Here is a 13170-nt window from a genome sequence, read left to right as displayed (position 1 = left end):
TGCTTCGGGCAAGTCTTCCTTTAATTTGGCATTCTTAGGCTTTCCTTCATTGAAGCCTAATATTCAAATATTAACCTAAATAGTGCCCCCTTTAATAATTGTTGAGTCCGGAAATCAAGGAGTTAATGATGATTAAACAGCCGCTGCATGCTTTCACTCGGGACTTGCACCATTTTGAAATAGCCGTTTTGTTTAACTAAACCTTTTCACTAACCCACGATTTTCAACGTTTTAACTAAATGTGTATTATATGACCTCCTCTTAAAACTCTCGGCCAAAATACCTTAGCAATCCTAATCCTTTGAATTAGGGGTTGGTTGGAAAAACTGAAAACTGAAAAAAATCGAGCCGAAATGAACCAAAAAAAAAAAAAACCGAACTGAAATTGTCAAACTAAGCCGAACCGAATCTAATAGGCTCGGTTTCAGTTTTTGAGGTTCGGAAACCGAACCGAACCAATATATGAAAATCATATATAAATCCTCAAAACCTAATGGTGTGAGGATTCGAGCCCCTTTCCTCCAGGTTGGGGATAGTTGCTTCAAGTTAACTTGACTGCCAGTTTTGTTTGCTATAATTGTACAAATATGTTATTTATACGGATTCTAATATTTAATGCCTTAAAAAAAAAATTAAGTTTACAAATCCCTACCCTAGCCATCACATGACTCACTCCTATTCTCAAACTCTCTCTATTCCCTCCTCTACCTTCTTCCTCTTTGCCTCCTCAGTCTCTCTCTTTCTCTCTCTCTCCTTCCTCTCTTCCTCCAAATCACTCTCTCTCCAGCCTTCTCATGTCCTTCTCGCGGATTCCTTCTTCTAAACCATGATTTTCCCTCATCCCTTTCAAATCGGAACCCCCTCCAAATTGGAAGATTCTATTCCTGATTTTCCGATCTCTCACAGGTAATTTTCAAATCAAAACAAATATGATTTGTATTGTGGTTTTGCTGAATTAAAATGGGTTTTTCTTTTAATTATTTTGTTGGGTTTTTGCATATTGTTCATATTTTGGGGTTTTCCATATTGTTTGTTCATTTTCTCCATTAATTTCTGGTAACCCAACAAATCATTGGTGTTAGGATAAATAAATTATGCAATTCATTTTGACATGAAAGAAAAAAAATTAATAAACCAGTGCAGTAATCCTACAAATTTTATGGAAAGGTTATATATTTATGTTTACTTTCATGTGTTTAAACATCCATTTCAAAAGACAGTTGCTATAGGAAACCATGGAATTCGAGTGGTTGTTGATGGGCTTCCCTTCAGAAATGCAAGTGGGAACTGTGGGATAGCTCCTTGTTCACAGAAATAATTCTAGATCCTAGTTGCAATGATTTGTTTGTGATTTTCTACAGCTAAAAGATTCACTAACCCTTATCATTTGTGACGTTTTGAACTGAATCAACAACAATGTTTTATTAGGAATAAAAAAATAAAAAATAAAAAAAAACAGAACCGGAAAAAATGAACTGAAAAAAATTGAACCGAACCGAAATTTGGTTTTGATTTCGATTTTGGAAAAAACCAAACCGTTTCGAACCGAACCCAGCCTTACTTTGAATTTCCAAAGCTTTCAAATTTTTCGAATTTCCCAGAACTCTCTTGTTCTCTCAATTCTTGCTCGTAGTCCCAATTTTCTACCCATCTTCTTTTCAAAATCATCCAATGGCACCCAAAGCTACCCAATATTCTTGTGAATTTGGCGAAGGTATTGCCACTATGCGTCGTTTGCTCAACGACCTTCATCACCCTCGAGTTAGCCTGCCAACCTCACTTTTCTTCGAAGAGGGAAGAGTGCATTCCTTGGGACCTACATAGACCTCTAAGGTCCCAATTGCAGTAGAGAGCAATATACCCAAGGCCAACTAGTTTACTCATAACCCATATTTGGCCAATGCTGGTATTTTGACCTCCAAATGCTCTAGCCATCGAAGATGTTTTCCTTTGATGAAAGACGAGGGCTGAACATAGTGGATAAACTGGCTCGAGCCCATCTTCAAGAAGAAATGGATGAACGACGGCATATACGAGCTAATCATGTTTTCCAAGACCACTGTGATTGCCAAGCCCGAGCTGCTGACCACAGCTCTTCTCTTCTAGAATTCAAGGACCAACATCTTCAATTTTAGGATGGCTCCTATTTCCTCGGCCATTCTCGACATGGCTCAAGTCTTCGGGCTACGGCCCTCGGGCAAAGTTGTGGATGTTACCCACGACTAGTCTCCCTCTTCACGCTCGATTGCTGAGAGCTCGAGCACTTCTGATATTGTGACTCAGCTGGAGTATAACTCTTTTACTTTTAAGAGTTATCAGACCTTTTTCACAGGCTTTATCCCGTTTGTTAAGAAGAACTTTGGCCCTTCCTCCACCAATACCAATACAAATCAAGAGCACATGTACTTTCTTCTGCACTGGCTCAACAAGCACATCTTCCCTAACAAGTCTAAGGGAGTAAAGGTCGAGTAGATCCCTTTGGTGGAAGTTCTCCATAACTTTGATGACATGGCCACATGCCCCTTCCTCCTCGCTCATCTTTATCATCTTCTTTATGAGATGACCCGAGCACTCCTTTTGAGACCAACCTCAATGAGACCAACCTGGATGGTCCAGTTATGGTTGCAGTGGTACTTTCCTGAGCTTTGGGCACCAAATCTGGAGTTTCTCGAATGAGTGGCCCCCATCCACAATCTAGCCGCGGCATCATCCACTCCATATTCCCTTGCCTCTACTTTTTCAAAGTTTGCAGGACTCGAGCATACTTGGATTGGAGAGCTTCAGTACTGAGAATATACCTTTGGTTTTTGGACCAAATCTTCCAGAATTTCTTCAGGGATGATGCCAGCCCATTTTTCAAGAAGAAATTTATAAGTTGCATTTAGCTAAAAAATCTGGCTTGGGGTGTAAGGAGCGACGGTTATGAACGCGGGCTGGAGGTTTATCATCCAAACTTCTGCAGCAGGTAGCTAGGTTTCAGGCAAGCCATTTCAGCCTCATTTTTTTACTCTGTGCACTGTGGCACCTCCTGCCGTCTTCACTCTCCACAAGAAGTCACATTTCGGGCTACCCGACGAAGTCTTGAAGTCATGAGCAAGATTGCCCATAAGCCTGTGGTGCTGAATTTTGAGTGTACTCCTTCCTTTTCTACGTCGTGGGAAGCTAAGTGGATTAAAAAGTATGGATGGGATTTGCGGGAAACCCATGACCATCTCTTTGGCCAACTCTTAATCAAGTTTTATCCCAAGCCAGATAAGCTTGAAAACTGGAAGGAGATGGTCCACCAAAAGAACCAACTTCTCATAATAGGTACCTTTTGTTCTTTTAACTTGTATTTTATGACATTTTATCATCAGTCCCTCTTCTAATTTTTTTCCTTGGTTATTTTGAACTTGCAAGGCAACACCAGAGAGGTGGATGTCGGGCTAGATGAAGCAGCCACAGACAAACTTATCCTTCAAAGGGCTGTAGTTGAGCTGAGGGTGAATATATTTCTGAACTTTTTGGAGATTCAGAGGCAGAAGCTGAGGTAGAGATTTGGGCACCTCAGCAGGTAAGGGCAACTATGGTGGAAACATCAGAATTCGAGCCTGAAGATCAGCCCAAGACTTGGCCTATTTTGTCTATTCCGCGGGCAACTCCTACCATGAAAAGGACAAGGGTTCAGACCTCCAAAGCTTCCAAAGCCTCATCTGCCTCTACTACTTCTACTGTTTTTCCAGCTAAGGCGGGCATAAAGAAGCAAAATTCTTCTAGTAAGCAATCTTCTATTTTTCTTTACCGTCATTTCACTTTGTCTTAGAATATGAACTAACCACTTTCTACAACTAGGGCCTCAAGGAACCAAAAAATCAACTTTTGTTTCAAGGGAGAAGCCATTGAGGGCAAAGATGTATCAGAAGGACAAGCCCCTCCTTAACACTACCATCAAGGAGTTGAAGGTATAGACTCTATTATTTTAAGCATCCAACTCTTCTTCATAATTATCTCTCACAATACTTGTACCGATTCCTCACTTTTGTTTTAAAATAGGATATTAAGGGTAAAAGGTCTATTCAGCCCGAGCCTTCTTCTCCTCCTACCCGATCAGTGCATGTTTCCCCCTCTCGAGTTAAGCCTTCAATGGTATACCTCTATCTCTTTTTTGGCTTTAAAATTATATCTTCACCACTTTTAGAGTTTAATGATTGATTTCCATTCTTTTGTGGGCCAAGATTGGGGAAACCGTGTCTTCAATCAGGCAAGGATTAACTCATATGTCTTCTATTCTTCCCCCTGCATTGGTGGTGACTCCAACTTCCCAATTCAATCCAAGTGTTGGGGAAATGCTACACTTTGTGGAGGACAACAGTAACTTAGTGAGCATTTTTATCTTGACATTTTTGTGCTTAAAGTCATCTCCTTCTTTTATATTTATCTTCTTTTTGCTTTTCCCAGTCTTCCCCAGTATATGAGTCTCATCAACCAGCAGCAACTGTATTTGGGGAGCCCATAGTCCCTGAGATCCTTATGGTCTCAGAGGTGACTAGCCCATAGGTTTCTCCTCAAGCAGCAGCAACCACAGAGAAGCTTTCTTCTCCTATTCAAGATTTTGCTCAGGTTTGGAAGTACTTTTACTTCTATTTGCTTTTCTGCATAAGTTTGTTACTGACACTTTCTGGTGCTTCGGGCAAGTTGTTTATAGGCCTCTGGTGAGGGCTCGGGCATTATTCATTCTTCTTCAGTAAGCAAAAATGATCTCTCTCAGCAACTAAAAGAAAGAACTCATCCTCCACCTTGTTCTAGGGCTTTAGGTTCAATTCAGGTATACCAACTTCCCTTTCTAGCTTTCTTTCTTCCATTGCAGACTAATTTTCTAATCTTTCTTCCCTTTGTTTGCAACAGAGTCCTGGCGAGGGCTCGGGCCAGTCTCGTCCACCTCTAGTGCACAAGGCAGATTTTCCCAAGCCTTCCTTGGCTTCTGGGGTCATAGGAATTTCTATACCTCGGCACAAAAAGAAAGCCAAGACTGCTGTTGCCACCTCCATTCCTTCTCGTGAGTCCCTTCCTTCTTTGCCAACCAAGGCTGCCCCATTTACTACTACTGAAGGTGTTGGACAAATGTCTCCACTTTTAGCGTCCACTCTTTCAGCGGCATATTTGCCCAAGCTGGTCAGGTTCAGGCAAATTAAGACCAAGCTATAGTCTTCTTCGTGTTCCTCCGAGTCTCATTTTCTCCAAAATGCTTGCCAAATCTTCAAGGATTGGATGAGGAGTGACTTTACTGCTTCCTTCAATTTTAAGGTCCTTCATGATGTTGAGAAGGCCTTGACCGAGCTTTACAAGGCTTAGTTACTGTCAAAGGTTCATTATGAGTCTTTTCTCAGTTTTTTTAAGAACCTTCAAGCGTTGAGGGATCAACACCAGCGGGGCGAAGCGGGCATCTAATAGAGTAAAGTGTTATAAAGAGAAACATAATCAGACTTCTACCACACTCCAACAGCTAGTAAAGGCAGGGTCAGCGATAGACGACGGGATTGCAATACTAGATTATGAGATTCAAAGACTGGGTAAGCAACTTTCTTCGTTGAAGGCTGAAAAGATAACCTTAACCAACTATCTTTTTCAGAATGTAGAAGAAATGAAGAAGATTACCCAAGAAGTTGAAGATTTCAAAGCCCAACTTGCCAATAGCAATATGTACCTAGGAGAGCCAGGCAGAATCTTCACCATTATGCAAACTTATTATTCTAGGATAGCTGCCTTGGCTGAAGATGCAAAGTTATTAGGCTAGGATCCTTGTAATCTCTTTATGAAATGAAATGAATCTCTTCTTCATCTTTACTTGTCTTATTGTCCTTCGAATTTTTAACTATAGTAAACTAACTTCAACTTTTCTCAATTTGCTTAAATCTCTTTAATATAACAATCTCTTGCATCCCATAAAGTTGGATGATATTTCTTCAAAAACTTAGCAGTGATTAGATGCCTTTGCAAGCTCCCTTCTAAATCTACCAAGTAATATTCTCCTCTATCCAGTGTTTGGTTTATAGTAAAAAAGCCTTCCCAAGTAGGACTCCACTTCCCAAAGCGTCTAACTTGAGCTTCCAAGGGAAAAATTGCTTTCCACACTAATTCCCCCTCTTTGAAGGCTTTTAACTTTACCTTCTTGTCATATGCTCGGGCAATACCTCTCTTCCCTTCTTCAATCTTGTTTAAAGTTTCAATTCGGACTACATCCAAATCTTCAACTCTTTGGCACATAGCTTGGATGTATTCTTCACTGTGTAAACCATACTGGTTTTGAAGTCTAACCGAACTTACATTGATCTTCATAAGAAGCACAACATATTGCCTAAAGTGAGGGCATAGCGAGTAGTTCCAGTTCCCACTCTCTTGGTGGTTTTGTAAGCCCACAAAGTGTCTCCCAACTTCTCATGCCATTTCTCTGGACTACCTACCACCATTCTTTTAATAATGTTCACCAAGATCTTGTTGTTGGCCTCTACTTGACCATTTGATTGGGGGTAGTAAGGATTAGATTGGATCATCTTAATCTTGAACTTACTTGCAAATTCCTCTACTTCTTTTGAAATAAAAGATGGCCCGTGGTCTATAACAATTGTCTCAGGCACCCCATACCTATGTAAGATCTTAGTTTCAATGAACTTCTTGACAACAGTTAAAATGATAGTCTTCACAGCTGAAGCTTCCACCCACTTGGTAAAGTAATCTGTTGCCACAATTATGAATGTGTACCATTTGCTAAAAGATGGGTAAATTTGCCCGATGAAGTCCATGGCCCATCCTCTAAATGGCCAAGGCTTGACCATAAGGTTCAAGGGTACTGAGGGCACATGTTGGAAAGGTTCATGCCTTTGACATTCTTCACACCCTCAGTCATAGACCTTGTAGTCATTCTCCATTTCGGGCCAAAAGTAGTCATATCTTCTTAACAACCACCTCATCTTAGTTCCAGCTTGATGTGCTCAAGAAGCTAACTGCGCCATCTCATTGGCCATTGCATTTGACTCTCTGGGAATATAGTTGACTGATATTTCAATGCCACAATAACTCAACAATTGAGTGGCTGCCAAGTAATAACCGGCCATGGTGATGTGTTTGCACTTGTAATAACCAACTCTAAATTACTAAACACCTCCACTTCAGTGGTCCCCAACTTTATCAAGATCTCCAGACCAATTATCAGTGCTTCATACTCTACCCGATTTTTGGTAGTATCTTGATAATCTAGAAAGAATGAATAGCAATGGTGAACCCTCTTGGGATTAATAATGATGATCCCAGCCCCAGTAGCGCTTTGACTGCAAGATCCATCAAAATACAACTTCCAATGAGTGATCCAAAAGCTGGTTATCCTTTTTATCTCTTGTTGAATTCATTCATCTTTGCTCGAGAGAGCTCTGCTTGGTAGGATCTAGAGACTGGATACCTCTAAAGTCCCTAGATATTGATAAGTTCATCTTGCGATTCTTGGTGCTCGGCTAAGAAGTCTGCAATTGCTTGCCCTTTTATTGCTCTCTGAGGTACATACTGAAAACTGAAATTTGATAGTGCTAGAATCTACTTTCTAATCCTTCCAGTTAGCATTGGTTTTGATAGCATGTATTTGATTACATCGGTCTTGGCAATGATGTAAATGTGGCAAGGCAACATGTATTGCCTTAATTTGCAAGTAGTGAGGTACAGAGCCAAACACAACTTTTCCACTGGGGTATATCTTGTCTCTACCCTAGTAAGGATTTTATTAAGGTAGTATATTGCCTACTCTTTCCCACCTTCATTGTTTTGGGCTAACAGACTTCTCATTGACTTTTCGGAGGCAGAGATGTAAAGCTTTAAAGGCTTCCCTCTCTGAGGTGGCATGAGCACTAGTGGAGATGCCAAGTAAGCCTTTATTCTGTCAAAGGCCTTTTGGTATGGTGGGCCCCACTCGAACTCTTATTTATCTTTTAATAGAGGAGTCAACGGTTGAATCTTGCCCGTCAAGTTAGCAATAAATCTCCTTAAGAAGTTGACTTTTTCCAAAAGCCTTTGCAGTTGTACTTTATTGGTGGAGGGGGTGATTCCATTATTGCCCAAGCCTTGTTTTTTTCGACCTCTACTCCTCTTTGATGAACAAAGAATCCCAAGAAGTTGCCCGATCTTACCCCAAAAGCAAATTTCTTAGAAATCATTTTCAACTTATGGGTCCTCATTCTTGTTAAGGTTTGTTTAAGGTCGACTAGGTGTTGTTCTTCAGTTTTAGATTTCACCACGAAGTCATCAATGTATACTTCCATGCTATGGCCAATTAAGTTATGAAAAATGGCATCCTTTGCTCTTTGATAAGTTGCACCAGCATTTTTTAGTTTGAATGGCATTACAAAGTATTCATATGCTTCGACATGTCCTAAGCATCTAAAAGTTGTTTTATGTACGTTTTTGTTTGCCATTTTTATATGATTATAACCAGCATGAAAGATAAAACTTTGTGTTTTGCAACTGCATCTATATATAGGTCAGCCACTAGCATAGGGTATTTATCTTTAGGCATGGCTCTATTAATGTTTCTATAGTCAACTGCATTAGTTATAAGTTTTAATACAGGTATAATATTGGCCAACCACTCGACATACTTGGCAAGCCTAATAAATCCAGCTTTTACCGGCCTTTCAATTTTTTCTTTGACCTTTTCTTCTATCTCCTTGGACATCCTTCGTGGTGCTTGCTTTACAGGTTTGGATCCCTCCTTGATAGGCACTGTGTTCTACTAAGGTTGAATCTAAACCTGGCATTTCAGTGTAATGCCAAGCAAAACAATCTTCAAACTTGTGCAGAAGGCTAACTATCTTTGCCCAATCTTCTGCTTCTGACAGGCCATTGATCCATATAGGCCTTGGATCCTCCTTAGTTCCCAAATCAATGGTTTCTAAGAGGTCTTGTACCTCTGATGCTGGCTTGTCATGTTCTGTACACAAAAATTCAACTAATTATGGGCTCTCAAGCATGTCATTGGGCCAATCTAAGTCATGTATACACTCAGCCATGTGTATGGCTACCTCTATCTCTTTCTCAAAAAACTCTTCCTCTCTTGTGTTCTTGTTACTTGAGGCTAGTCTCTCCCTTTCTTGCTTCCTCTCTCTCTCATACACCAACAGTCTTTTGATTAAGGATCTGACTACAACTACTTGGTCATTTCTTCTTTGTTCTGACACTGCTAGTGTTGGGGAACTGGGATGATATGGGGTCTATCCCATTCTTCCCTAGTGAGAAACAATCCTCGTTCCAAGAGCTTTTGGGCCATCACCTTGGTCGGACGACCATTCTCATCGACTCCTAGTCATTGCAGAATTCCAATAATAGGATTATAAAAGATGGCTTCTGCAACATTAGCTGTAGGGAGAAATGGCCGTGATTCGACCTCTACCATTTCCCAAAACTCTGGTTCTTTGGTCTTGGTTTCATGGTAAACTACAATCTGTTGATGTAGTGTAGATGGCATAGACAGACTTTGGTGAATCCAATCTCTGCCAAGTAAAGCTCCATAAATGGAACTATTATCCATCATAAAGAAAGCTAGCATGATTTGCTAGGATCCCAAGTCAACTTTCAAGGGTAGTATCCTATAAGTTCTGGTAATGGCTCCAGAGAAGCTAGAAAATGTCAAGTCAATAGGAATAAGATCTTCCTCACTTCTTCCTAACTTCTTCATTTGTTTCACTGGTATTTTATTGACTGCAGCTCCTCCATTAATCAGAACCCTCTTGAAGGGTACTTCCTCCAGATGAGCAGTTACGTATATGGGCTTGAGATGGTTAGCCAAAGACATACTCGGGCAGCTGAAGACCATTCTATCAGAAAAAACTCTCTCTGGCTCTTTCTTGATAATTTGGGCAAACCTGTCTAGCTGGATTTCCCTTTTCTTGTTTCTTCAACATTAACATATGCTACCATAGGTTTTGTCGCCAAGTAATCACCTTCCATTGTGGTTGGTTGACCAGGTTCAGTGCAAAACATGGCAGATAGTACATATGTCATGTTTACATGGAAGTTGCTAAGTCCAGGTAAATCCTTATTCTTTCCTCTAATATGGTCCATAAACTCATCTAACCAAGCATGTGCTTCTTTTGGCAACATTAGTTCGGGCACTTCTTCATTCCTAGTTATTCCAAAGTTTGGCACTTGCCCTGGAATTTCACAAAAAGTTTCAAACAACAGAGGTGAGGGTATTCCTTTCTCAGGTGAAATAGTCCCAAAACATATTGGTTCTCAACTCCATCTTGGGGTTAGCATCATTATCATATCTTCTTGAGCTCTCCTCAAGATTCTGTACTTTCCAGGATGAAGGTTTTGTGGTACATGATCTCATTCTCCCTCAGTCTTGCTATTGGCTCTTTCTACCTCCTTTTTGCTTCTCCATTGAAGTTGATTTCATCCCCTATGAGGCACTTTTTCAAACTTCACATTTTCAGAGGCTTCTGATATAACAGGGATTTTTAATGATTTCATATGAGCTTTGTGTTGCCTCGACTCTCATGATCATAAAAACTTCAATTTCCTTCATTGGTTTTCCATCCTTCCTTACCACATACCATTTTTGCGCAAGTCGGGCAGAATCTTTCTTAGTGACAAGGGATATTGGGTTCTTTGTTGTTCCTTTCATTATGACATCATTATAACCTGATTGGGGAAGCCTTACATTCATCCATTTTGGCATTTTGGCCTCTTTATCCTCTACTTCTTTTGAGGCTTCATAGTTCTTTTGGTTCTGATTCTCCCCCTAATATTTGGAAAACATTTCTGAAGGTCTCTTTTTTAGTTGCCCGCATAATGCTTATGTGGGCTTATTGCTTTTCTTTCTTTCTTATTCTGATCAATAATAGCTCCTGATGCTGGTACTTCTAGCTTGCATTCACATTGGCACTTGTTACACAACACCAACCTTTTAATTATAGCTGTTTTGGGTTTCTCAGGCAACTTGATAGCTCATTCTAAAGGTCTGTCAACTTGCCTCATTTCTGCTTCCTAAGTGGCTTTTCCCTTCCATTTCTCAGCCCAAGTCAAGTTAATCATGTTTATTGGGGCTTCTGGGAATGGATATGTGCCAATCATCATGTTGGCCTAAGGTTTCTCCAAAAGAAACTTTCCCTTGACTATGAGGTCTTGTATCCAATCCCTGAATTGGACACAATTGGTTATGGAATGATTGAAAGTAGTGTAGCTTGCAATACTTCTTTCCTCTTAATTATTCTGGTTTAGGCATTTTTTTGGTGCTGTCAGGCACAATCTTTCTTACCCACACCAACTCTTCATAGATCTCCAAGGCTTTGGTTAAATTAAAAGAATAACTCTGGTATTTAGGGGGCTTCATAGAGACAAATCTACCATCATTCATCACCACTTTCTGGTCTTTGACTGGTTGGACTAACCCTTTTACCATCAAAGGTTTAAAGGGAGCAGTCATCTCTACGGTACACATTTCAACTCCATCTCCTTTATGACCATCACTTTCTTCTGGCTTTACTCCTTTAAACTCTACTTTATGACCATCACTTTCTTCTGGTTTAAAAGGAGCAGTCAAACCATTCTTCTTAATTCGGCCAATTCATTTATGAGCTTCTGGTTGGCCATATTGTTGTGTGGGGTATAAAGTGGTCCCCACTTCGGGCTACGATCATTGCCCGAGAAAGTCTCATTCTTTGGTTCAGGCTGTCTCCATCTGGCATCCCATCCCTTGTTAGCCAATGGTGGTAGCCTATAAGGGGGAGGTTTGTCTGCAGTTGTGAGCTCACATTTCCTGCTGGATTCTCCAATTAGTTGAGGCATCCCATACTTCTTTCTTTCTTGCCCACTCTGCCCCCTACTATTTAGTGAAAATAATAGAGGGTCGAGCAATTATGTTTCCAAAATCTCCTCTAATATTGGCTAACTAACTCCAGATCCCTTCTTATTTTTCCCTTTATCCTTTTTTTCCTCAAGCAAAGGAAATAGGGGAATAACTAGTTCTTTCTCATGACTTGCTTCTCTCATCATTTCCCTGGCATAACCATTTTTTAGAGTAAAGTACTCTAGATCTAATCTTCTTTGTAGACTCCCTGTTAAGGAACAGAGTCTACTTACTTCTCCTCTGGTTTCCAAAGTAATCTTTTCTATACTTTACAACACTTGCACCATGATGGCTTGCAAGTCTTCATTGGTCACCTTTCCTCCTGACTTCTCAGATGAATTCAGGCTTTCTAGAATGGTTAATCCTCGTAAGGAAGGGAAATCTTCTGAATGATCTGTCATGCTTGATCTTGGTAGACACTACGATGGCCCGTATTCCATATTCCACCTTAAGGTTCTTTCCTTTCTCCTCTTTTTTTGCATACAAGACTAAATGGGTCCCACTGGGCGTGCCAAAACTATGTTCAGGCAAAGATTTCTCTAGAGAAGGTCTCTGAATCTCAGCACAGCTCCCCAAGGAATTGGCACTTTGGACGTGTATCTTTGGTAGTAAGGCTCTTGCTTGTCTTATGTGCCATAATAAGAGCTTGAAGTTAGTTATGAAATGTGCCTTTATGGGGCCTTAGGTGTAGGCCTTGAGGCTCATAATCAAAACTAACTAAGTGCTTAGGCGTGCCACTGCTATCTCAGTATAGCAGATGTAGAACAACTGTGTTTCAAGTCGATTACTTGCACCCCAAGTTACTAAACTTCTTGAATCAAAGGATTGTCACAGATGGGTTAGGTCTGTATTAATTTTTTTTTCTTGCCTTGTAAACAAGGGCTTTTAGTTCATGATCTCGTATGTTCGAATAGAGGGAGTCCAGATCTCCTTAAGTCATTTGTTTTGTTCCAAATTACTCTTAATGAAAATGAATCCATTCGATTGTCTAGATCCCGATGCAAATGAGACTCTTAAAATAGAAAACAAGGTGGAAATGACTTGAATACATGCTGAAGAGTACATTAATCAATAGATCTACTAATTTAAAGAACAAACAAAGAGACTCATGCAAGATTTCACCTTGTTTGGAAAGGTTGAACCTCTTGCGTCTAATTCTCTTTCAGTTTACAGGGTATGCTAAAAAAGGATGGATGCTAAACAGGTTTACACTAAGGAATCCATACTACAACACTAAGGAAGGTAGCAGAGTTTTTATACTAGACAAAAGATAGCTTTTACGAGGAAACTTTTGCTAAAGA

Source organism: Pyrus communis, chromosome 6 (assembly GCF_041283825.1).
Source record: "Pyrus communis isolate YQ-2024b chromosome 6, ASM4128382v1, whole genome shotgun sequence".
NCBI classification, from domain to species: Eukaryota; Viridiplantae; Streptophyta; class Magnoliopsida; order Rosales; family Rosaceae; genus Pyrus; species Pyrus communis.
The sequence above is the reverse complement of the archived record's forward strand: the minus strand, read 5'-3'. Positions refer to the sequence as shown.